Source organism: Perca flavescens, chromosome 15, assembly GCF_004354835.1.
Source record: "Perca flavescens isolate YP-PL-M2 chromosome 15, PFLA_1.0, whole genome shotgun sequence".
Taxonomy (NCBI): Eukaryota; Metazoa; Chordata; class Actinopteri; order Perciformes; family Percidae; genus Perca; species Perca flavescens.
Genome location: NC_041345.1, coordinates 4,500,425 through 4,527,076, shown reverse-complemented (window position 1 = coordinate 4,527,076; position 26,652 = coordinate 4,500,425). Strand labels below are relative to the sequence as shown.

Sequence of the window (26,652 nt, the reverse complement as noted above, 5' to 3'; positions counted from 1 at the left end):
GAAATTGTCCTTTCCACTGAACCAACATTTCTTTGTCTCTGTCATCATCAAAGTATGTTGTCATTGCTTTTTTGATTTTTCCATAGCTTTTGCTCATTTCTTTATGAAGATAATTGGACTCTACCTTGTCAAGTTTTCCATTTTCAATTCTGGTATGAAGCCCGTTCTCAATGGTCAACATGTTGCTCCTCAGGGCCCAGGTCCAGTTCCCATACTGGACCTCAAGTTTTCTGTACACTGCAATTTCAAGTGTGTTTTTGAAACTGAAAATAAAGTTTTCGTGCATCAAGGCGTTCCACAGGTCATGAATTTTGTTTTTAAATTGTGAGAGAGTAATCCCAGCAGACTTTGAAGCTTTAGAGAGGATGAAGGTCTTCAGCTCTTGGATGCTCTCACTGTAACCTGGATTTGGAGGAGCCATAGGTGGACTTCCCTCCCATAGTTGGGCAAAGTATTTCACATCTTTCTGCACATCAAAAGCAATGACGTCACTGAAGCACTCAGCATCACAGACCTCTTCTTTGGCTGCTAGTTTGGCCATCTGGTCCAGTTTTTCTTGCAGCCGTCTCTTTCCATCCATGTTTTTCTCTGCCGCTGCAATATCTGTAACATTCTGGTGAACAAACACACAACTTGGAGAAAGTTTAACTTTCTTCATCCTCATGAACGCCTGAACAACAATCTGCAGAACATCTTGCATCTCAGCTGGATTCTCTCCAAAGATGTTGATCAGTGTCATGTTTCCCAGACCAACAACAAATGTTGCCAGTTCATTGTCGTGGTGAAGAGTGGCGTTACCTTCCAACTCAAGAGCACGCAGTCCTTCAGTGTCCACCACCAGAACATAGTCAAACTGAAAGTCTTTCTTGATCTCCTCTGACACTTTGACCAGCTGCATGAAGGCCCCCTTGGTGCACCTGCCAGCACTCACTGTAAACTGTAACCCAAACATGGCATTCAGCAGTGTTGATTTTCCACTGCTTTGTACGCCTAAAACAGACAAAACAAAAACTCTCTTGTCGCCCAGTTTCTTTATGACTTTATCTAAAAGACTACAGATCCAAGTCAAAGGCACATGACCTGCATCACCATCCATCAGCTCCATTGGGTGTCCTGATATCATCAGCTCTGCAGCCAGCTCAGGGTATTTAGACCAGTCAGGCTGTCCCCTCTTTGTCTGTTTCTGCAGAGATGCATGTGCTTCATAGATCTGTCCCATTTCTCTAAAGATGTGCTCCAAGCCAAAAGTTGCTGACTGTAATTCTGTTGATATTGTATTAAGCTCATTTTGCTTTCTTTTTAACTCATTCTTATGCTTCTCATTTTTTAACAGATCAGATTTGTCATGCTTCTTCTTCAAAGCCAAGACCTCAGACCACTTTTTATCATAGCTTTGGAGAATTGAAGTGAGATCATTTGTCGGTAGGGCATCTATTAAGATCTGAATCCACTTCAGGAAATACTCCTTGTCTGTTGATGGCAAAGATGAGAGGCTTTTAATGAACAACTTCATCGGTTTACTACAAGAAGCACTGCATTGATCTCGTCGTATTAACATCAGTTCCTGTTGCTTTTGACATTTCTCCTTCTCAATGTGTCCTTTGAGGTGATACAGTTCTTTGTTTATTCTGCACCACTTATGCCACAGTTGGCCTTGACAAGGGAGAAATGCATCTTTGATCTTTGAAACTTCCATCCCTTCAAGCAAATTCATTAGTTGGGTTGCAGCAGATTTTCCATTTTTGCAGACTTTGTCATCTTCATCCACTCTGATTCCAGAGACCTCAGCCATGGTTTCAAGCTGGAAGGATGCATGTGGTCCAGACAAAATGTCTCCAATTATTTTTTTAAGTTCCTCAGAAACATCTGACAGGCTTCTGTCCTTTAGACCAATTTTGTATTTTCCATCTTTCACCTTAACTACACCATGATCATTATCAGCCAACAGAATAATGACAGGCTTTGGAGACTTGAGAAGGGCTGAGATGATTGCAGAACTTTTGTCACCTTTTTCCAGAGTTGTTACAAGAACTACATTGACTGAAGATTTTTCAGTCACTATGTCACGCTGTTTTTCAATCGACAGAGCATCACCATGAAGATTACAGAAGGCAATGCAGTCAGTGAAAGCATCATTGGGTTTTCCAGCAGGGCAGTACCAGGCAATCTCTGCCACACCATCCATCAGATGACGAGACTTGGTGCTACCTGGACAGTTTCTGTGGAAGAAGGTGTTGTGACGGTCGTTGATCAAAGTGTTCATCAGCTGAGATTTAGACAGAGATAGTGAACCCAGGCGGAGAAATGACACCATGGGTGTCTCAGCTTTGCAGATGGGCAAACTCTTCATGGTGACAATGTTTGAATTATCTTTGATTTCAGTTATCTTCCAGCTTTTTCTTATTTGTCTGAATGTCCACAGAGGACAGTCAATATCCATTGTGACTGGGTCAGGAACAAGTAAAGGTAAGGCATACTGACATTGTGATAGCTTTGTAATCATGTTCTCCTTAAAAAGACTGTCTGAGCAGTGAAATACTGCCATTTGGACATCCATTGGATGCACATGAGTTTGTTTTGATTGATCAGTGTCTACAGTGGTGCTTAAAAAAGCATCTAAATCTAAGTCATCATTGTCTGTCTCAACAGTGTCAGACACTGGATCAGGTTTTAAATGGCTCACCTCAGGACTGTCTTGTCTTACAGGAATATATCTGGCTCTGTAGTCTAACATCATCAACCTCTGAAGAAAAGTATGAGCTAGATCTTTCTCAGATGTGTCATGGTGCTGTTTCACAGGTGGACCTATTTTAAGAAAATCTGCTGGTGTAAACTTCTGTTGTTTGTCTTGAAGGTGAAGTCTGGCAAACAGAGTTTTTGTTTGATATTGTTTTTTCTTGTTGATCTCTTCAAAAATCTCCACCGATTGCTGAAAATGAGTAAATAAACATGTTCTCTGCAAAATATGAACATACAATACAACGGGATATACAGTGACTAGTCTTAAGATTTTGTAAATGAAGTATTCTTACCTCCTTGTTTCCCCTTGTATCTTTATCTGAGCTACCTGCAGCAAAATGATGAATTGCATTATAAAAGGGTCAGAGCAATTTCTAATATTAATGTTCACTGTGAGCAATTTGTTTATGTAACTAGCTCTATTCTTGAGTTGTTAATGTTATTGTACTATTAAAGTAATTATTAAAATGTTACCTTCATCAGTTGTTTCAGATAGTACAGGCTTGTTTTCAGATTCTCCTCCTACTGTTGTGCTGTCTTCATTCTTTGATTGTTCACCATCACCAGATTCATCCCCTGGATCACACTAAGTGAACAAATCATTTCATTTAACATTAGTTAACCAGGTTAGAACCAGTGAGATTATACCAATTCAGAGAACAAAAAATGAAAAATAAAAGCGAGTGTTTTTTTTAATGTTATACTATGGACCTTCAATTTTCTCAGGAACAAGCAACGGTAAGACATACTGACATTGTGATAGCTTTGTAATCATGTTCTGCTCAAAAAGACTGTCTGAGCAGTGAAATACTGCCATTTGAACATCCATTGGATGCACATGAGTCTGTTTTGATCGATCACAGTCTAGAGTGGTTCTTAAAAGAGCATCTAAATCTAAGTCATCATCGTCTGTCTCAACATTGTCAGACACTGGATCAGGTTTTAAATGACTCACCTCAGGACTGTCTTGTCTTACAGGAATATATCTGGCTCTGTAGTCTAACATCATCAACCTCTGAAGAAAAGTATGAGCTAGATCAGGGGTGTCAAACTCAATTTCACTAAGTGCCACACTGGAAATGACGATCACAATTATTGCCAGACATGTTGAGTTTATTGACATGCTTATATTTAGCAAAAAAAAGTCAATTAACTTTGTATTATTGCATGTCTCATATAGCTTTCTCACATACAGTTTGGTCGACATAAATCCCTAAAAAAGTCAGCAAAAAAGTTTCTTAGCCATCGTAGAATTTAGCAAGTCATGAAAAACAAACAAACAGCAGCCACCCAGCCGACTCACAACAACCTGTTTCACAGCCTGAATGTTAAAAAAACTCTCTGCTTCTGTTGGGAATTCTGAGTTTTAAAGTCTGCAAATCTGTTAGATTATGCACGGCAGTGTTGCATAATTAGAGCACGAAAAACTGTTTCCTGATTTTTTTTTGGTGTGGTGCACAACTAGTCGGGCCAACATTTGCTGTGAACCTAAATTGAAATGCAGGCCACCAGTGGAGTCGCCCCCCTGCTGGCTATTAGAAAGAATGCAGGTTTACAGCAGTTCCTCATTGGCTTCACTTTTCAGACCTGTACTACGAATCTAGATCAACATGCCCTGGATTGATTTCAGTTACCTGGCTTCACCTAATCTAACAACCGCGGTCCCGCATAAGCTGTGTCACGATGGTGGTTAACAACTTGTTCAGTCAACCCAGGGTTTCCCAATCCAGAGACGCGTGCGTTCACATAAAAGAGGCGGTGTTGGCACAGCACGACCAATCGCAACATTTACTTTTTTTTTTTAATTAAAAAACTTTTATTACATTTTACAGAAAACTTTTATTAGATTACAGTTTATACACCAAACAATCGCAACATTTACCAGAGCCGCATGTGTTATATGAGAAGAGCAAACTATAATTCTACATAAATATGAAGAACACAAATACGGTTCTACAGGGAAAACGCAATACAGTCGCTGCTTCCTAAAACAGGAAGGAAAGCTGGCAAAAAATAATAGCGGACGCTGTAGATGCGTAAATCACAACTCTTAACAATATCACATACCCATAAGTCAGGTACAAGATCTGAGGATTATCTTTGAGGTATAGTGCCCAGGGGCACCACACTGTCTTAATATGGCCCTGACTGTCGTTGCTTTAGCCTATTATTTCAGTTGCAACCCTGGCAGTGGGAAGCGATTGTGAGAGCAAATAAAATATATAAAAACATAATTCAAACCGATGTGCGCATTGGCGGCGCATTGGCGACACACGGCTCAAGAAGCCGACAAATAACTCTCTCTCTCTCTCTCACTCTGCGCACCGAGCTCCGCCTGATCTTCTAAGAGTAAACCGCTGGTGACCATATTCCACCTCAGGCATAGTAACATATGTTTATCTGAAAGTAAATAAAATATATTAAGGTACATTTTCTCTGAAATGTTTGAAAACATGTATTTCTTTGTGACTACATGCACAAGTTACATTTGTAATAACCTACCTAAAAATAATCATATTGTACTGTTAAGAAAAGAAAGAACTAAATATTTAATGGACCAGCACATTGGCTAAGTTGTCAGAATGTGTGACCCCACTGTAACTGCTTAATAAAGGAGTTAAACTTCAAAATATTGTTTGGGGTAGTTATGTCATCTCTTCACACTAATGTGGACACATATTTTCTTATTTATAGTCTTCACAGAGCCAGTATCTCAGAGGTCACCATATATTATAAGTAGAGTAGCCGTCAGAATGTGTGACCCCACGCTAACTGCTTAATTAAGGAGTCAAACTTCAAAATATTGTTTGGGGTTGTTATGGCATGTCTTCATACTAATGTGGACACATATTTTCTCATTTGGAGTCATCACAGAGTCAGTACCTCTACATACTGAGAGTTAAACAGCTTTCATCAATCCTGTATACAGGTGGACTTCAGCAGGGCAGGTAAAATATTTAAATAGGCCTACTGTGAAATGATATTACCCCAGGTCTAGTGCGACTTCTGTGGGCAAAAAGCGTTTGGAATGTTCCGGTGTGGTCACATGGTCTGATGACATTTGACAGCGATAAGCAGGGGTGGATTAAGGTGGTCAGTGGCCCCTAGGCAGCTAATCATTGTGCTTTACTGAAAAAATGCATTTAGTGCCATTCATGGTCCACACGCAACTATGGTGAACTGGCATTCACACATATTGAGACAGCCAACACTACAGTGTTTTCTTTACATTCTTTCAAGTGGTGGACCACAACAGTAAGACAATTACCACCACACCACATAGGTAAAATGAAAAATGTAACATTACAAACAAAACACAAATACAAACAAGCATAAGGCCCAGTGCTTAGAATCAACCATTTAGTTATGATCAAGAAACACTGGCAGTACAAGCAAAACTAACATCAACAGAGGTGTAAGTGGAAAGAATATCAGATATTATCCTCTGCCACCACTGCCCCAAAACAAATGTAACTATAAACAGCAAAGCAAGAAAATACCCTGCATTCACATTTCAACTCTCCTCACTTGCTGTTGTCTCTCATCACTTGCTTGTCAGATATGGTGACCTATGAGGTACTGGCTCTGTGATGACTCGAAATAAGAAAATATGTGTCCACATTAGTGTGAAGAGATGAAATAACTACCCCAAACAATATTTTGAAGTTTGACTTATTAATTAAGCAGTTACAGTGAGGTCACACATTCCAACAGCTGCTACTTGACAGATATGGTGACCTCTGAGATACTGGCTCTGTGAAGACTCTAAATAAGAAAATATGTGTCCACATTAGTGTGAAAAATATAACAAACATAACTACCCCAAACAATATTTTGAAGTTGAACTCCTTTATTAAGCAGTTACAGTGTGGTCACACATTCTGACAACTTAGCCAATGTGCTGGTGTAACAGTGATATTTTGAACACATTGAATGGAAATACATCCATAGGTTAAAAGATACTTAAAAATGTGCATAAAAGTATAAGCTAAAACTTCTAAGTTAAAATGCTGTAATTCATTGCACTGCTTGGTTAAAAAGATGGTCATTCATTTCTTTGAGTTAAAATGCACTATGATCTGTAGATCAGTAATCCATTGCTCTGACCTTTTCAGGTAAAAGAGGCTTAAAAGATAAATAGGATAAAAAGGTGATTTGTGTTTAAAATGCTGTCTAAGATACCTATGAGATTATGGGAAAAAATGCATTTGAAAGGACAGTTTGCAGTATTTCTTTGTTTCCTTAAGTTTCTATTTGTTTCCGGTTTTAAGCACTAGCTGAGTTGTTAATCTGTGTTCGATTACTAATGCCTTGTCCGAACTGTAGGGGAATGTGTGGCTTCCGCTCGTCCATTACAACATTGGACTTGAGTGAAGCAACATCGTGTCCGTGTAGTTCATTCTATTTTCCCCTTTTACAGGTAAGAATGAAGGTTGTGGGATGTTTGATCGATGAATATGTGTTTTAGTTCTGTAAGGGAGTAAAATATTAGTTACTGTGATAACTCAAGCATGTGAATTTAGAAGATTGAATGTAAACGTGCTGCTCTACTGTGGCCTGCATGCGAACTGCGTCACATAAAGTTAGGTGAAGCATGCTACTAACATTAGTGCAACTGAAGGTTGCCTGTGTCCACTAGTTTCTATATTGTTTGTATCAGGATGCTATTGCTGCAGTTTAATAATAATAGTGTTGATTATACGGTGTTAAATGTGCAGAAGCGAATATTTTGTTTTAGTGCAACTGAAGTAAGATTGTAAATGATATTGTTAGTGCAACTGAAGTAAGATTATCAATTATTCTGGGTTAATAATAAATGCATAGCAGAAGTATTTTGTTAGGTGCAGCTAAGATATATTTTGTTTTGTTATTGAAAATAGTTTCACTGTTACTTACTCAAAACTGAGTTACTTAAAGGGACATTATTGTGTTGTGAACAGAGAAAATACATGGTTTGTTACATCTTGTAACTCTGCTACTGTGATGTTACTAAAAAAAAAATGCATTACAACATTGGACTTGAGTGAAGCAACATCGTGTCCGTGTAGTTCATTCTATTTTCCCCTTTTACAGGGGCACAACACTGGTCCATTAAATATTTAGTTCTTTCTTTTCTTAACAGTACAATATGATTATTTTTAGGTAGGTTATTACAAATGTAACTCGTGTATGCAGTCACAAAGAAATACATGTTTAGAAACATTTCAGAGAAAATGTACCTTAATATACTTTATTTACTTTCAGATAAAAATATGTTACTATGCCTGAGGTGGAATATGGTCACCAGCGGTTTACTCTTTCTCCTTAGGAAGCAATAACAAATCGTGAATAATCATACAGCTTGCATCTGTGGACGTAATGTATTAATGTTTACGCCGTTTGCATAGGCGCTCTTCTTCGCCCTCCATTGTCTACCATGCACGAGCAGACGATGTGCAACAGCGCCCTCTGCGGTCACAGATCCTGATGGGTCACAGCTTTCGGTGCAACACCAGCACTACTTCTCGCTCATTTATGTAACATGCATGCTATGCCCAGGAAAAAAGACTTTATCCACGTCTGCCTCAAGCAACTCCAATCTTATGAAGCACCTCACATCAACACAGGGCTCCAGACTAACTTTTTTCACTAGGAGCACAGTGGCCCCCAACTGAAAATTTTAGGGGCACAACCAGAAAATTTAGGGGCACACACCGTAAATGAACATGCTAACCAAATATTCACATTTCTACTAATTTCCACTGTATTACTAATAAATACTTTGATAATAGATGCAGAAATTACAATGTGCTGTTTCAAATTCAGTGTCACTTTTGAAGATGCAACATAGAAGGTAAACTGACAGCCCCATCGCTGTCATGTCAGTAAAAAAAAAATATAGAATTTTTTTTATTATTGTATTTGTATATTATTTTTTAGACCGTTTTTAATTACTCTTTAATGTTTTATGTAAAGCTCTTTGAATTGCATTGCTGCTGAAAGGTGCTGTAGAAATAAAGTTGCCCTGCCTTACAACCTCAGCCTGTCAGTCAGTCCCCAGGACACAGAAACCACTGTTGTGCCTTGCTCATCTCAGAGGAAGTGTAACGTCAACAGCACTGCGACCGCTTTCGGCTCGCCATTAATATCATATCGCAGCAAACACTGTCTGCGTGAAGTTATGAAAAACTGTAACCACACTTGAAACCGCTTTATCGGCATTTCCGTGACTCACTGTGACTTCAACAAAACTGCAGAGCCGACGTAGTTTGCATCGTCTGCAGCTCTGCGTGTGTTTGAGTGTGTGTGTTTGTGTCAGAGCTCTGCTCTCTGTCAATTTTCAGAGGACAGATAAGCTTGCGCTTACGCGCTCTCAAGTACCGAAATTTCAACATTTAACGTGTAAAAAAAGGGGACAAATTTACTGGTCACACATGTGCGACTGGATGTAAAATTCAGTCGCACACTCTCAAATTTTGGTCGCAAAGTGCGACCATTTGGTCGCAGTCTGGAGCCCTGCTACACATGCTAACACGACCCAATTTCTTTCTTTGACGTTAAAGATGTTATAGAATGTAATAGCATTATAGAACATAAAAAATAACGTCACAGTTAGTAACTAATTACTTTTACAATGTGGTAACTGAGTTACTAACTCAATTACTTTTTGGGAGAAGTAATTTGTAACTGTAATTAATTACTTTTTTAAAGTAAGATGACCAACACTGTAAATAAACATGTACTCTATGCAAAATATGAACATACAATACAACGGAATATACAGTGACTAGTCTTAAGATTTTGTAAATGAAGTATTCTTACCTCCTTGTTTCCACTTGTATCTTTATCTGAGCTACCTGCAGCAAAATGATGAACTGCATTATAAAAGAGTCAGAGCAATTTCTAATATTAATGTTCACTGTAAGCAATTTGTTTATGTAACTAGCTCTATTCTTGAGTTGTTCATGTTATTGTACTATTAAAGTATTTATTAAAATGTTACCTTCATCAGTTGTTTCAGATAGTACAGGCTTGTGTTCAGATTCTCCTCCTACTGTTGTGTTGTCTTCATTCTTTGATTGTTCACCATCACCAGATTCATCCCCTGGATCACACTAAGTGAACAAATCATTTCATTTAACATTAGTTAAACAGGTTAGAACCAGTGAGATTATACCAATTCAGAGAACAACAACCAAACAAAAAATAAAAGCAAGTGTTTTTTTTACTGTACTATGGACCTTCAATTTTGTCCTGAGTCAAGTTATTATTATTATTATTATTATTAATTTTATTATTATTAGTAGTAACTATTACTATACTTATATCCAACCAGATAGTTCATGAAGTCAAACTCTGTTCACGTCTAAACTAAAAAGACAAATAGCTCCAATCTTCAGCTAAAATTGAACGGAAAAATACATAGCACTAAAAAAGAAACATGGCTGTATGACTACTGAGGACCAAACAATCTCACCTTCACCTCTGATTCAGCTGCACTCTCCTCCACCTTGTCTCCTGCAGGATAATGTAAGAACAAGCAGATACCAGGATCAAACATGAAATACATTTTATATTGTTTTGATCAGTTAACTATTGCAGATTAATAAAATTTATCTCCAACAATTATGTGTATATTCTAGGGCTGCTCCCTCTTAGTCGATTATTCGACTAATCGGTCCTTTTGGTATTAGTCAACTTAGATTTCGATAAGTCGATTAGTCATGTTTTATGCTTTTTTCATGCTGAATGACTTATTTCCAAGAAACGTACGAGCACATATCTGGTAAACACAAAAATTAAAGTGGTGCTTTTGCATGACTCTGAGGAGAAACTCAGATTTACAGATCTGTCGATTAAATCAACTAATCGATTAGTCGATACAATTGAATGAGTGTTAGTCGACTAAGAATTTCTTCAATCGAGAACAGCCCAAGTATATTCAACAAGTTCACTGATCAACAAGATTTATCTCCTTGGCACAAAAAGAGATATACTATTTTGTCAGTAAAATATTACCTTTCTCATTCTTAGAGGATAGAACAGACTTATTTTCAGATTCTCCTCCTACTGTTGTGCTGTCTTCATTCTTTGATTGTTCACCATCACCAGATTCATCCCCTGGATCACACTAAGTGAACAAATCATTTCATTCAACATTAGTTAACCAGGTTAGAACCAGTGAGATTATACAAATTCAGAGAACAACAAACAAAAAATAAATAAAAGCAAGTGTTTTTTTACAGTATTATAGACCTTCAATTTTCTCAGGAACAAGCAACGGTAAGACGTAGCTTTGTAATCATGTTCTGCTCAAAAAGACTGTCTGAGCAGTGAAATACTGCCATTTGAACATCCATTGGATGCACATGAGTCTGTTTTGATCGATCACAGTCTAGAGTGGTTCTTAAAAGAGCATCTAAATCTAAGTCATCATCGTCTGTCTCAACATTGTCAGACACTGGATCAGGTTTTAAATGACTCACCTCAGGACTGTCTTGTCTTACAGGAATATATCTGGCTCTGTAGTCTAACATCATCAACCTCTGAAGAAAAGTATGAGCTAGATCAGGGGTGTCAAACTCAATTTCACTAAGTGCCACACTGGAAATGACGATCACAATTATTGCCAGACATGTTGAGTTTATTGACATGCTTATATTTAGCAAAAAAAAGTCAATTAACTTTGTATTATTGCATGTCTCATATAGCTTTCTCACATACAGTTTGGTCGACATAAATCCCTAAAAAAGTCATGAAAAACAAAGATTATATTTTTAAAAGCAGCTGCCACCCAGCCGACTCACAACAACCTGTTTCATAGCCTGAATGTTAAAAAACTCTCTGCTTCTGCGGGGAATTCTGAGTCTTAAAGTCGGCAAATCTGTCAAATTCTGCACGGCAATGTCGCATAATTACAGTATGAAAAACAGTTTCCTGTTTTTTTTGGTGTGGTGCACAACTAGTCGGGCCAACATTTGCTGTGAACCTAAATTGAAATGTGGACCGGATAAAAAGTATTAAGGGGCCGGATTTGGCCCCCGGGCCCTGAGTTTGACACGTGTAATCTTTCTCAGATGTGTCATGGTCCTGTTTCACAGGTGGACCTATTTTAAGAAAATTTGCTGGTGTCAACTTCTGTTGTTTGTCTTGAAGGTGAAGTCTGGCAAACAGTGTTTAGTTTAGTTTATTAGTTTTCTTGTTGATCTCTTCAGAAATCTCCACTGACTGCTGAAAATAAGTAAATAAACATGTACTCTATGATAAATATGAACATACAATACAATGGGATACACAGTGAATAGTCTTAAGATTTTGTAAATGAAGTATTCTTACCTCCTTGTTTCCACTTGTATCTTTATCTGAGCTACCTGCAGCAAAATGATGAACTGCATTAGAAAAGGGTCAGAGCAAATTCTAACAGTAATGTTCACTGTAAGCAATTTGTTTATGTAACTAGCTCTATTCTTGAGTTGTTCATGTTATTGTACTATTAAAGTATTTATTAAAATGTTACCTTCATCAGTTGTTTCAGATAGTACAGGCTTGTGTTCAGATTCTCCTCCTACTGTTGTGTTGTCTTCATTCTTTGATTGTTCACCATCACCAGATTCATCCCCTGGATCACACTAAGTGAACAAATCATTTCATTTAACATTAGTTAAACAGGTTAGAACCAGTGAGATTTTACCAATTCAGAGAACAACAACCAAAGAAAAAATAAAAGCAAGTGTTTTTTTTACTGTACTATGGACCTTCAATTTTGTCCTGAGTCAAGTTATTATTATTATTATTATTAATTTTATTATTATTAGTAGTAACTATTACTATACTTATATCCAACCAGATAGTTCATGAAGTCAAACTCTGTTCACGTCTAAACTAAAAAGACAAATAGCTCCAATCTTCAGCTAAAATTGAACGGAAAAATACATAGCACTAAAAAAGAAACATGGCTGTATGACTACTGAGGACCAAACAATCTCACCTTCACCTCTGATTCAGCTGCACTCTCCTCCACCTTGTCTCCTGCAGGATAATGTAAGAACAAGCAGATACCAGGATCAAACATGAAATACATTTTATATTGTTTTGATCAGTTAACTATTGCAGATTAATAAGATTTATCTCCAACAACTATGTGTATGTTCAACAAGTTCACTGATCAACAAGATTTATCTCCTTGGCACAAAAAGATATTTTTTCAGTAAAATATTACCTTTCTCATTCTTAGAGGATAGAACAGACTTATTTTCAGATTCTCCTCCTACTGTTGTGCTGTCTTCATTCTTTGATTGTTCACCATCACCAGGTTCATCCCCTGGATCACACTAAGTGAACAAATCATTTCATTCAACATTAGTTAACCAGGTTAGAACCAGTGAGATTATACAAATTCAGAGAACAACAAACAAAAAATAAATAAAAGCAAGTGTTTTTTTACAGTATTATAGACCTTCAATTTTCTCAGGAACAAGCAACGGTAAGACATACTGACATTGTGATAGCTTTGTAATCATGTTCTGCTCAAAAAGACTGTCTGAGCAGTGAAATACTGACATTTGAACATCCATTGGATGCACATGAGTCTGTTTTGATCCATCAGAGTCTACAGTGGTGCTTAAAAGAGCATCTAAATCTAAGTCATTCATTTAACATTAGTTAAGCAGGTTAGAACCAGTGAGATTTTACCAATTCAGAGAACAACAACCAAACAAAAAATAAAAGCAAGTGTTTTTTTTACTGTACTATGGACCTTCAATTTTGTCCTGAGTCAAGTTATTATTATTATTATTATTATTAATTTTATTATTATTAGTAGTAACTATTACTATACTTATATCCAACCAGATAGTTCATGAAGTCAAACTCTGTTCACGTCTAAACTAAAAAGACAAATAGCTCCAATCTTCAGCTAAAATTGAACTGAAAAATACATAGCACTAAAAAAGAAACATGGCTGTATGACTACTGAGGACCAAACAATCTCACCTTCACCTCTGATTCAGCTGCACTCTCCTCCACCTTGTCTCCTGCAGGATAATGTAAGAACAAGCAGATACCAGGATCAAACATGAAATACATTTTAAATTGTTTTGATCAGTTAACTATTGCAGATTAATAAAATTTTTATCTCCAACAATTATGTGTATATTCTAGGGCTGCTCCCTCTTTAGTCGATTATTCGACTAATCGGTCCTTTTGGTCTTAGTCAACTTAGATTTCGATAAGTCGATTAGTCATGTTTGATGCTTTTTTCATGCTGAATGACTTATTTCCAAGAAACGTACGAGCACATATCTGGTAAACACAAAAATTAAAGTGGTGCTTTTGCATGACTCTGAGGAGAAACTCAGATTTACAGATCTGTCGATTAAATCAACTAATCGATTAGTCGATACAATTGAATGAGTGTTAGTCGACTAAGAATTTCTTCAATCGAGAACAGCCCAAGTATATTCAACAAGTTCACTGATCAACAAGATTTATCTCCTTGGCACAAAAAGAGATATACTATTTTGTCAGTAAAATATTACCTTTCTCATTCTTAGAGGATAGAACAGACTTGTTTTCAGATTCTCCTCCTACTGTTGTGCTGTCTTCATTCTTTGATTGTTCACCATCACCAGATTCATCCCCTGGATCACACTAAGTGAACAAATCATTTCATTCAACATTAGTTAACCAGGTTAGAACCAGTGAGATTATACAAATTCAGAGAACAACAAACAAAAAATAAATAAAAGCAAGTGTTTTTTTACAGTATTATAGACCTTCAATTTTCTCAGGAACAAGCAACGGTAAGACGTACTGACATTGTGATAGCTTTGTAATCATGTTCTGCTCAAAAAGACTGTCTGAGCAGTGAAATACTGCCATTTGAACATCCATTGGATGCACATGAGTCTGTTTTGATCGATCACAGTCTAGAGTGGTTCTTAAAAGAGCATCTAAATCCAAGTCATCATCGTCTGTCTCAACATTGTCAGACACTGGATCAGGTTTTAAATGACTCACCTCAGGACTGTCTTGTCTTACAGGAATATATCTGGCTCTGTAGTCTAACATCATCAACCTCTGAAGAAAAGTATGAGCTAGATCAGGGGTGTCAAACTCAATTTCACTAAGTGCCACACTGGAAATGACGATCACAATTATTGCCAGACATGTTGAGTTTATTGACATGCTTATATTTAGCAAAAAAAAGTCAATTAACTTTGTATTATTGCATGTCTCATATAGCTTTCTCACATACAGTTTGGTCGACATAAATCCTAAAAAGTCATGAAAAACAAAGATTATATTTTTAAAAGCAGCTGCCACCCAGCCGACTCACAACAACCTGTTTCATAGCCTGAATGTTAAAAAACTCTCTGCTTCTGCGGGGAATTCTGAGTCTTAAAGTCGGCAAATCTGTCAAATTCTGCACGGCAATGTCGCATAATTACAGTATGAAAAACAGTTTCCTGTTTTTTTGGTGTGGTGCACAACTAGTCGGGCCAACATTTGCTGTGAACCTAAATTGAAATGTGGACCGGATAAAAAGTATTAAGGGGCCGGATTTGGCCCCCGGGCCCTGAGTTTGACACATGTAATCTAGATCTTTCTCAGATGTGTCATGGTCCTGTTTCACAGGTGGACCTATTTTAAGAAAATTTGCTGGTGTCAACTTCTGTTGTTTGTCTTGAAGGTGAAGTCTGGCAAACAGTGTTTAGTTTAGTTTATTAGTTTTCTTGTTGATCTCTTCAGAAATCTCCACTGACTGCTGAAAATAAGTAAATAAACATGTACTCTATGATAAATATGAACATACAATACAATGGGATACACAGTGAATAGTCTTAAGATTTTGTAAATGAAGTATTCTTACCTCCTTGTTTCCACTTGTATCTTTATCTGAGCTACCTGCAGCAAAATGATGAACTGCATTAGAAAAGGGTCAGAGCAAATTCTAACAGTAATGTTCACTGTGAGCAATTTGTTTATGTAACTAGCTCTATTCTTGAGTTGTTCATGTTATTGTACTATTAAAGTATTTATTAAAATGTTACCTTCATCAGTTGTTTCAGATAGTACAGGCTTGTTTTCAGATTCTCCTCCTACTGTTGTGTTGTCTTCATTCTTTGATTGTTCACCATCACCAGATTCATCCCCTGGATCACACTAAGTGAACAAATCATTTCATTTAACATTAGTTAAGCAGGTTAGAACCAGTGAGATTATACCAATTCAGAGAACAACAACCAAAGAAAAAATAAAAGCAAGTGTTTTTTTTACTGTACTATGGACCTTTTGTCCTGAGTCAAGTTATTATTATTATTAATTGTATTATTATTAGTAGTAACTATTACTATACTTATATCCAACCAGATAGTTCATGAAGTCAAACTCTGTTCACGTCTAAACTAAAAAGACAAATAGCTCCAATCTTCAGCTAAAACTGAACTGAAAAATACATAGCACTAAAAAAGAAACATGGCTGTATGACTACTGAGGACCAAACAATCTCACCTTCACCTCTGATTCAGCTGCACTCTCCTCCACCTTGTCTCCTGCAGGATAATGTAAGAACAAGCAGATACCAGGATCAAACATGAAATACATTTTATATTGTTTTGATCAGTGGCAACTATGGCACTATGGAACTATGGCAGATTAATAAGATTTATCTCCAACAACTATGTGCATATTCAACGAGTTCACTGATCAACAAGATTTATCTCCTTGGCACAAAAAGATATTTTTTCAGTAAAATATTACCTTTCTCATTCTTAGAGGATAGAACAGACTTATTTTCAGATTCTCCTCCTACTGTTGTGCTGTCTTCATTCTTTGATTGTTCACCATAACCAGGTTCATCCCCTGGATCACACTAAGTGAACAAATCATTTCATTCAACATTAGTTAACCAGGTTAGAACCAGTGAGATTATACCAATTCAGAGAACAACAACCAATAAATAAAAGCGAGTGTTTTTTTACAGTACTATGGACCTTCAATTTTCTCAGGAACAAGCAACAGTAAGACATACTGACATTGTGATAGCTTTGTAATCATGTTCTGCTTAAAAAGACTGTCTGAGCAGTGAAATACTGCCATTTGAACATCCATTGGATGCACATGAGTCTGTTTTGATCGATCACAGTCTAGAGTGGTTCTTAAAAGAGCATCTAAATCTAAGTCATCATTGTCTGTCTCAACATTGTCAGACACTGGATCAGGTTTTAAATGGTTCACCTCAGGACTGGCTTGTCTTACAGGAATATATCTGGCTCTGTAGTCTAACATCATCAACCTCTGAATAAAAGTATGATCTAGATCAGACCTGGGCATTGTACTGCCCCGGGCCACATCTGGCCCTTTGGGCAGGTCAGTGGGAAGTTAGCAATCATGGAATACAACTGCATTGCTTTTATTTTGAAGGCGACTTCTTTTTTGTTGTTGTTTTTTTTTGTCAAATGTATTTCATTTTCATTTCATTTTATTTATATAGCACAAGTAAACACAACACAGTATGCAGCTTCTTCTTCTGTGGTTAGTTCACCTGGTTAGAGCATCTGAGATTAAAAATGTCTTCAACTTTAGCTGCAAAGAAGCTCTGGCCGCCCTGTCAAGGACGCCTGTCAAAAAGTGCGTGGAAGCTTATTGGTGCTTTGGCCGCTCTGACGTGGCAGCGTTCTTCAATCATGTTGAACACACATTTGAAGAAAAAGCACAAGCAGCCACTGCACGGCCAATCCATTGACGCTAGAAACCTTTTATAAATTACATATATAATGACAGACGAAGCACGAAGTACGTCTATATTCTGATTGGTTGCTGGTGTTTACCGCTGCTTGCCGCTGAACCGCGTCACAGCTCATTACCATAAAGTTGACCTACTTTCAACTTTCTGATTGACGCTCTGGTCGCTCAAAACGCCCAAAAAGCGACAGATTTGCCGCTCCTTGCAGCTGAGAGAAGCTTCCATTGAAAATGAATGACTTTCGGAATCTTTAGAAGCTCAAGTCGGCGGCGGTGTGTACGTACAGTTAGGGACTTCTACAAATTACAACAAAAATATTTATTAATTTAATGATTAAATAAGGTAGTGTCTCCAAACTTACCTCAATTATTATTGCTCTCTTGCTATTTGAACTACAACACTTACTTTAAAAAAATAAGTTATCTCTTTTCGGTGTTGTAATTTGTGGACTAAGCACTTGTCTTACTGCAGGTAGCAGCAGCAGCAGAGAGCAGAAGCCAGCAGGCAAGTGTTATTTAAAATAAACTCCTGGTGTACTTACAAACTTTCCAATCCATTGTTTTAGGAGTACATAACCTTTTTGTACTACTGTAGAAGTTTGGTATCATTTTGGGCATTATTAGTGGGGTAATGTACAAGATACACAGTTGGATCCATTAGCCCCTGCACTAAGCTATTCAGCTGATAACGCTAACTCTCCCAATATTTGACCCAGGTGAAAAAAGCTTCTGGGGGGTTGTTTGGCTCAAGGTCGTGGTGCAAAGGACCCTAGGGTGAAATTACTCCGAACCATCACTTTAAAGGTCCCATGGCATTAAATTTCACTTTATGAGGCCTTTTAACATTAATATGAGTTTCCCCAGCCTGTCTATGGTCCCCCAGTGGCTAGAAATGGTGATAGGGGGTAAACCGAGCCCTGGGTATCCTGCTCTGCCTTTGAGAAAATGAAAGCTCAGATGGGCCGATCTGGAATCTTCTCCTTATGAGGTCATAAGGGGCAAGGTTACCTCCCCTTTCTCTGCTTTGCCCGCCCAGAGAATTTGGCCCACCCATGAGAGAGAGAGAGAGAGAGACATCATGGCTTTCAAACAAGCAAAGTGGCAGTTGGTCAAGACCACACCCCCACCCTCCACCTTGCCCCCCCCCTCATTGTGGGACTGGCTCTAGTGGCTGTAATTCTGCACCAAGGCTGAATTTCGGGAAAGAGACTTCAGATACAGTATTAGGGGACCACTAAGGTCTATATAAAAGAGACTTCAGATGCAGTATTAGGGGACCACTAAGGTCTATATAAAAGAGACTTCAGATACAGTATTAGGGGACCACTAAGGTCTATATAAAGAGACTTCAGATACAGTATTAGGGGACCACTAAGGTCTATATAAAAGAGACTTCAGATACAGTATTAGGGGACCACTAAGGTCTATATAAAAGAGACTTCAGATACAGTATTAGGGGACCACTAAGGTCTATATAAAAGAGACTTCAGATACAGTATTAGGGGACCACTAAGGTCTATATAAAAGAGACTTCAGATACAGTATTAGGGGACCACTAAGGTCTATATAAAAGAGACTTCAGATACAGTATTAGAGGACCACTAAGGTCTATATAAAAGAGACTTCAGATACAGTATTAGGGGACCACTAAGGTCTATATAAAAGAGACTTCAGATACAGTATTAGGGGACCACTAAGGTCTATAAAAAAGGCATCCAAAGCGTACCATATCATGGGACCTTTAAGTAAAATAATACAAAAATAAAAGTAAGTTAAAATTATATTTTATTATAATCTTTGTCTGTGAAGAAGTGTTTATTCAGGTGTGAGACTTCAAATCTGATCTGACTAACCTCAGAAAGTAGAGTTAGTTTTAGAAAACAGATGCTGCTCTATAATGATGATCACTAATGAAGGTGAAACAATCTCATCTTTACCTTGATTTCAGCTGAATTCTCCTCCAACTCCTCTACTGCTGAGTTACATGAGAGAAACAGATCGAACAATATCAAACAAATTAAAAAAAAACATTGTTCATTATATTAACTCAATTTCAATTTTGAATTCCATTTTTTTTATGGAGGCATTTTAACAGGGTTGTACAATATAACATTCAGGCAAGAATGACAGATTGAAGTTTTATAGTTCTTCTCAGTTGCTTTGGCACAAACATGAAATACAAAACACTGTGTGCAAATCTCAAAGCAATAAGTGTTTTTAACACAACAGTTAATACAATGCTTGTTGCTTTCATACAAAAGTTAAATGTTTAAGTACAACTGTATCCTCAAATGATCCAGTGATGCTCTGTGTTAGCCTCTGGGATCAATGTGGACTAAAGGGTTTTCTAATGATCTGTATAACTTTCATATGTAAAACTAGCAGAACAACACAGTGAAAATACTCCACTTGAAGTAAATGTCCTTCATTTAGAATCATTTTTGAGTAAAAGTACATAAGTATTATGAGTTAAATGTACTTTAAGTATCTAACGTAGCCTACTTGTCCTGCAGAAAAATGCCCCCTGTGACTGATATAGAATTATAAATGACACTATTAGATTGTTAATACTGATACATCAATATAGAAGAGGCATTTTCTTGTTGAAGCTGGTTGAGGTGGAGCTAGTTTTCATTACTGTATACACAGTTAGTGTAATGGCAAATTTACATTTAAGCATGATTCCTTATATTTTTGTCTTATTTCTGTTTAAGTTTTTCTCACAATGCTGAAAGGGAGTTTATCTCATTCCCACATGTAGATTCTGATTCTAACTAAGTGAGAATCACAAAGTCTGGAACATAATGTGAGCACTGTTTGTCTGAACCGATAGATACAAGGTCACCCTAAAACTATCTCTAGTTTTCCCACGCCAGTTGAGATGTAACTGGGGGGGTGAAAGTCGTAGAGGGAGAAGGAGTCAAAATGGCTTCGAGGTGTCTCTTGTGTTTTTAGATTGTCTTCATGTATATCAGATTGCCTGTGAGAAATGCAGAGTCATGATAAGCCAAGTGCGTGTGTTCTGTCAATTTGAAGCTTTATTTAAGCTCAGTGTTCCTGTTCAATCATTGAATAAACTTTTCCACACTGGGCTGCTGTCTTTTGTGAAATGTATGTTCTTCCTATATTTGCAAATATATTTTTAATAGAATACAAAAACCTAACTTGGTTTAGTCTCCTACTGTCTTATTTGTTTCACTTTACTACACTTTCAAAACTTTACTCCTGCTGCCAAGAAACTTCCACTACATTAGAATCCAGTGGTTTCCAACCTAAAGGTTAACCTCCTCTAAAGGATCAACAAATAAAGCATGAAATACATCAGTTGTTCAGTTAACTATTCCAGGTTTAGCATATTTAGTTGAGATTTATTTGCAATAATGATTTGTGTATTGAAAAAGTTAATTGTTCAGCAAGATGCATCTCCCCTTCATCAATTAGAGATAGTGTGTTTATTTTTTACTTTAGTTTTGCAGATTTTGCAGAAATGCAATGCAACAATAAAAAACAATAAGGTCATCCTCACGTTCTTTGGTTGCTGTGGAAACAGTCTGAGAGGTTGGACTTGTGTCCTTCACTGCGTCACTCTCCTCCATCGACCCCTCAGTCATCTTACTGCTGCTTTCATTGCTGACATCTTTAACTTCATCAGCCTCTCCTGTTGAAGGGTCAAAGCCAACAAATATCAGATCAGCATAAGTATTTAGCTCCCAATTTTATTGACACTGTTGTAATGGAATAGTATATTACTGTTAAAATCAATGTAGCTGTACAATAAAAAAATCCTTAAAATATTACCTTTCTCATTGTTTGCAGATGATACAGATGTGATTTCAGACTCTCCTCCTGTGTTGTCATCATTCTTCTCTGAGTGTTCACCTTCACCAGGTTCATTCACTGGATCACACTAAGAGAACAGATCATTTCATTTAACCTTTAGTTCACCTGGTTAGAGCATCTGAGATTAAGAATGTCTTCATTAGTAAGTGAGACAAGAAAACAGCAACAAGATGAATGTACAACATTCAAATCAATATCACACAGTGAGGCACCAATTCAGTAAAAGACTAAAAAAAAAATTATATGCACAGTTTAAATCTTTGCCTGTGAAGAAGTGTTTATTAAGGTGTAAGACTTCAAATCTGATCTGACTAACCTCAGAAAATAGAGTTAGTTTTAGAAAACAGATGCTGCTCTATAATGATGATCACTAATGAAGGTGAAACAATCTCATCTTTACCTTGATTTCAGTTGCATTCTCCTCCAACTCCTCTACTGCAGAGTTACATGAGAAAAACAGATTGAACAGGATCATGACTTGTTTTTAAATAACTGGATTAGCTAACCATCACTATATTTGCAACATCCGTGTTAAATTAGAGTCTAACTGTATCTGTCTGCTGTTTGGTGCTGAGCAGGCAGGGTGCAAACTACGGGGGAGCTCGGCTCCCCTTAATAAGACATGGGCTCCCCTGAAAACGTGATTTGTGAAATTTTGGGGGGTCTCTAAAAATATTGACAATGTGTCATTTTGACGTGCAATTTCAGTTTTGTGTAATGTGATCATCGTGGATTATTATGTGTAAAACTGCAAAAATATCATTCATGCATGTCGGCGATTTGAACATAATTCACTTCAATAAAGATTACTATACATGCTATTCTTGTTATGAGCATCAAGGCGTGGCGGCGCTGCGGTGCAAATTCTACTCATGTTTAGTAGGCTACATGTTAACTCAAAGATTTGCAGAAAAAATATGAACGTTGGAGGCCATTAATCGGCGCGCAAAGTCCTTGAAATCCATTCTGCAGTACGCATCATATAGCCATGGCAAAAAGAAAACAAGGCAGTTTAATTAATTTTGGTTTTACTAAGAAATTGTGTAGCGATGACGTTAATAGCACGACTAATTCACCTGTTGCAAGGCCTGTTAGCACACCTCCCACCGGGGTGACAACGCAAGAAGAAGATGAAGAAATAATGTCCTCTCTGGCTGAAGATGATCCTAACCTCTCTCCCGTTAAATTGGACCAGCCAGCAGTGGAAAGACTGGAAGAGCCCATATACATGGCTGTTTGTTAAGGATGGAAGCTTGGGGTGTGTCGCTAACGTCTAATTGAACAGAGGAATTATAGTATTCTTCGGCCTGAGTAACTTTAACTGTTGTTCATGTGAAATCTCAAAGACAGTTTGATGCTTTAATAGACTATTTGTGGCTGTTTGCTGTTTGACCTATCAGTTCCTGTCGATAAAGTATAATAGGGTAAATCCTGTAGTGCATCCACTTGTAGCTGTTATGTATCTTTGTAAGTCATTGTAAGTCGCAAGTCTGTGGAAGCTAGTACTTTTTTTTTAATGATTTTCTGAATGTATGGACAAAACAGCGTTTATATGAGTTTTGGGGGTCTCTTATTTTGGAAAACAACATCAGAATGCCCTGAAACCTTGTAGATCACATCTTGAGAAGGAGTCCTATCCATCTGAGGTGAAATTGGTCTGTGGAAGCTAGTACTTTTATTTGTATGATTTTCTGAATGTATGGACAAAACAGCGTTTATATGAGTTTTGGGGGGCTCTTATTTTGGAATTCAGCATATCATGCAGTGACAGGTTGTGAGGTGTGCTAAAATAGATCTTTTTTTTCTTTCTTTCTGACAGGCAGGCGGTCTCACCGTAATAGTAAGTGTATACGCGCACCGCGAAAGATAGGGTCGGCTAGTTTGACTGCTCATTTCGAAGTGGAGGCTGGCTTGACCGCAGTAAAAAAAGTGGGTTCCCCCGAAGGCCACGGTATAGTTCGAACACTGGCAGGTACTGTACAGGCTCTTAAAACTGTCGCCTAAACAGTTAAACTAGACTAACACCTCACCTCTTTGATTTGGCTGAAACACTGAGGAATCCATTGTTTCTTCATCATGGTCCAGAAGGTGTAGTTTCTGCTCTTCTTTTCCATCACACATCACTCCACTGTTGCAGTGGTGATCATTTTCAGAAACCATGACGTCTATTTTTTCCATCAGATCTATTATCTCTCTTTCATCCATCATACTTCTTGTACATGTGTGGAATCTTTTTTCAACAAAACTGCTGTTTGCTCTCAGGTCTGTCAGGGCACTTTCAGAGTTTTCCCCTGACTTATGAGTCACAACTGTCATTACATAAGCTAGTGATCCTTTCCCAAAAGCTTTTTCTAACCACTGCATTCCTGAACTGTAATGGTTGTTATGCCGACCATTTGGTAACAGTAAGAGAAATGCATGAATTTCCTGATTCAATGGGAATTTATCAATGTTTTGTAGACCAAGCATGTTAATGACAGAGATGTGTCGACCACACAAATCATACAGTTTGGTTGAAAAGTGTTCAACATTAGTTTGTCCGTCATGGTCGAGTAAGATGTTTTTTGATCCAATCTCAATGGAATCTTTGTCACCAATTAACACAAGTGTGAGTTCAGGTATCACTGAAACAAAATTAAAAAAACATCACTTTGTAACTGCAGTAATCACATTATTCCCATTAAGTTAAAGTTTGCAATAACAATATAAGAGGTAATTCAGAATTATTTTGTTTTACTTTTTTAAACATAATTGAAATATAATCTATGAAATCAATGTTATTGTACAATTAAATTCTTAATTAAAATGTTACCTTTTTCATTGTTCACAGAAGACTTGATTCCAGACCCTCCTACTGTTGTGCTTTCATTATTGGAGTGTTCAGCCTCACCAGGTGTATTCATTGGATCATACTAAGAAAACAGATAACTTTATATGATATTTAGTTCACTAAATTAGACCTACTGAGACTAAAATAGTCTGTTTAAGTGGTGACCGGGCTCATAAAGATCAAGAAAAACACACCAAATGATGATCAACAAGACACAGTGACACACCAATTCACTAGACAATATCAAATAAATAAAACATTCTTTCTCATATTTCTCAATTCTATCCACATGGATCAACAGTCAACTTCCCATAAAAATGGGGCTAAGAAAGACACCATGAATCAATAGCATCTGGCTGCTAAGAAATGTAAGTCTCTGGTAGTGGTGGAATGTAACTAAGTACATTTACTCAAGTACTGTACTTAAGTACAAAGTTAAGGTACTTGTACTGTCTTTTCTTTTCATGCCACTTTCTACTCCTACTCATGGATGTATTACTCCGCTACATCTCAGAGAGAAATATTGTAGTTTTTACTTCACTACATAAATCTGATAGCTTTAATTACTAGTTACTTTAAAAAATAGGATTTTTACACACAAAACACATGTGGTTTCAAAAACACAGTGTTTTATTATAAATTAAACTACCCAACAATATACAGGCCTACAAGTCTAGATGAAATGATCAGCTGATTAAACACTTGACAGATCTATTTGGATTGTTTCCCGTTTCTAAAATGGGAGGATTTTTCTGCATTGAGTACTTTTACTTTAAATACTTTAACTACATTTTTCTGATGAAACTTATACTCTTACTTAAGTAACATTTTCAATGTAGGACTTTTACTTGTAACAGAGTATTTTTACAGTGTGGTATTAGTACTTTAACTTAAGTAAAGGATCTGAAGACTTCTTCCACCACTGGCCTCTGGCATCGTTATTCTATAAATAAATCAGATATATCCATTATGACCCTGTTGGTCCTGGGGATAGGTTGGGAGTTTTTTTTTATTATTATTATTATTATTATTATTTAATTGTATTGTGTATTTTATTTTTAAATGTGATTGGGTGCGATTTGATCAAAAAAATCACATCAAAAGAGAGCAAGGTGAATTAATATACCCACACTAAATGCAAACAGAATCAGAATAAAATGGAAAAAAAGGAGAAATTTTTTTTTTTAAACCGTTATCAACTGGTGGAGTTATAGTCGGTTAAATTCAAGACTGAAAATGAAAACAGCTCCAATCTCCAGCTGAATGTCTGGATATGAGATCTGAGCTGACGTTCTTCATAACATATGCTATGAAGTACGTAAGCTCAGATCCCATATCCAGACATGCTGATGGCTAATGAAGGAGAGAGATCTTACCTTTACTTTGGTTTCAGCTGAACTCTCCCCCAACTTATCTACTACAGGAAAATATAAATGGAAACAATTATTTGGTAACTTAACTAACAACATATATCTCCGTTGAGGGTTTATTTTCTATTTTACAGATTGCAGTTTTACCTTTCTCATTTGTCACAGATGGGACTGCAGACATGATTTTAGACGGTTCGGCATCTGTTGTACCGTCATGGTCCCCTTCCTCCTCCATCTCGTCTTCTTGCTTCACAGAATCACAGGACAAAGACATTCAGACATCAGGGTGGCAGTAGCTCAGTCCGTAGGGACTTGGGTTGGGAACCGTAGGGTTGCTGGTTCAAGTCCCAGTACATACCAAAGTATAGAGAGTGGATTGGTAGCTGGAGAGATGCCAGTTCACCTGCTTGGCACTGCCAGGTGCTCTTGAGCAAGGCACTGTACCCCCCCAATTGCTCAGGGTGCTGGTCCAGCACTGGCATCTCTCCATTTGTGCATGAATAGGTCCTGAGCATGTGTGTGTATTTCAGGCCTGTGTGTAGTGATTTCTAACAAACAGAGTGTCCCCCACTGGGGATCAATAAACAGAATAAAATATAAAATTCAGACTACTGCAACAATCATTAAAGCTCATTCAGCAAAATGTTTTTTTAAGATTATATGAGTTTGATATAAAAGTATATATTTAAGAGATAAGATAAGCCTTTATTGTAAATAAATGTATTATAAATTCATCTTGGGCATTCGAGAGAAACAAATGGCGGCACATCGCACAGAAACATTATCTCATTCAATGCTTCAATGAACATCTAATAACCACACACAATACCCCCCCACCTTTCCTCACAATCCCAGAAGAACAGAAGAGAACCCACAATACATCCTCCCCCTCGTATTACACTTTAATTTGATAATGATTGCACATTTCCCGTTAACTCATGCTGTGGTCAATAACTTCTGTATTGCACAATAGCATAATACCATATAAAATTTAACATAGCATATATTTACAGTATATAAAAATATTGCACCAGTACACTATCATTGCACATCGTATAACCATAATGTTAAGCACCACAAGTCTTATTTAGTAGTATTAGTCACACATACAGTACATCACTGCAGCCAATACACACACACACATCTTAT

General features: G+C 37.2%; 1 pseudogene; it reads right to left on the bottom strand.

The window, feature by feature from the left end:
• The window catches only part of LOC114569036 (interferon-induced very large GTPase 1-like), a 103,820-nt pseudogene that overhangs the window by 74,799 nt on the left and 2,369 nt on the right, over positions 1-26,652 (bottom strand).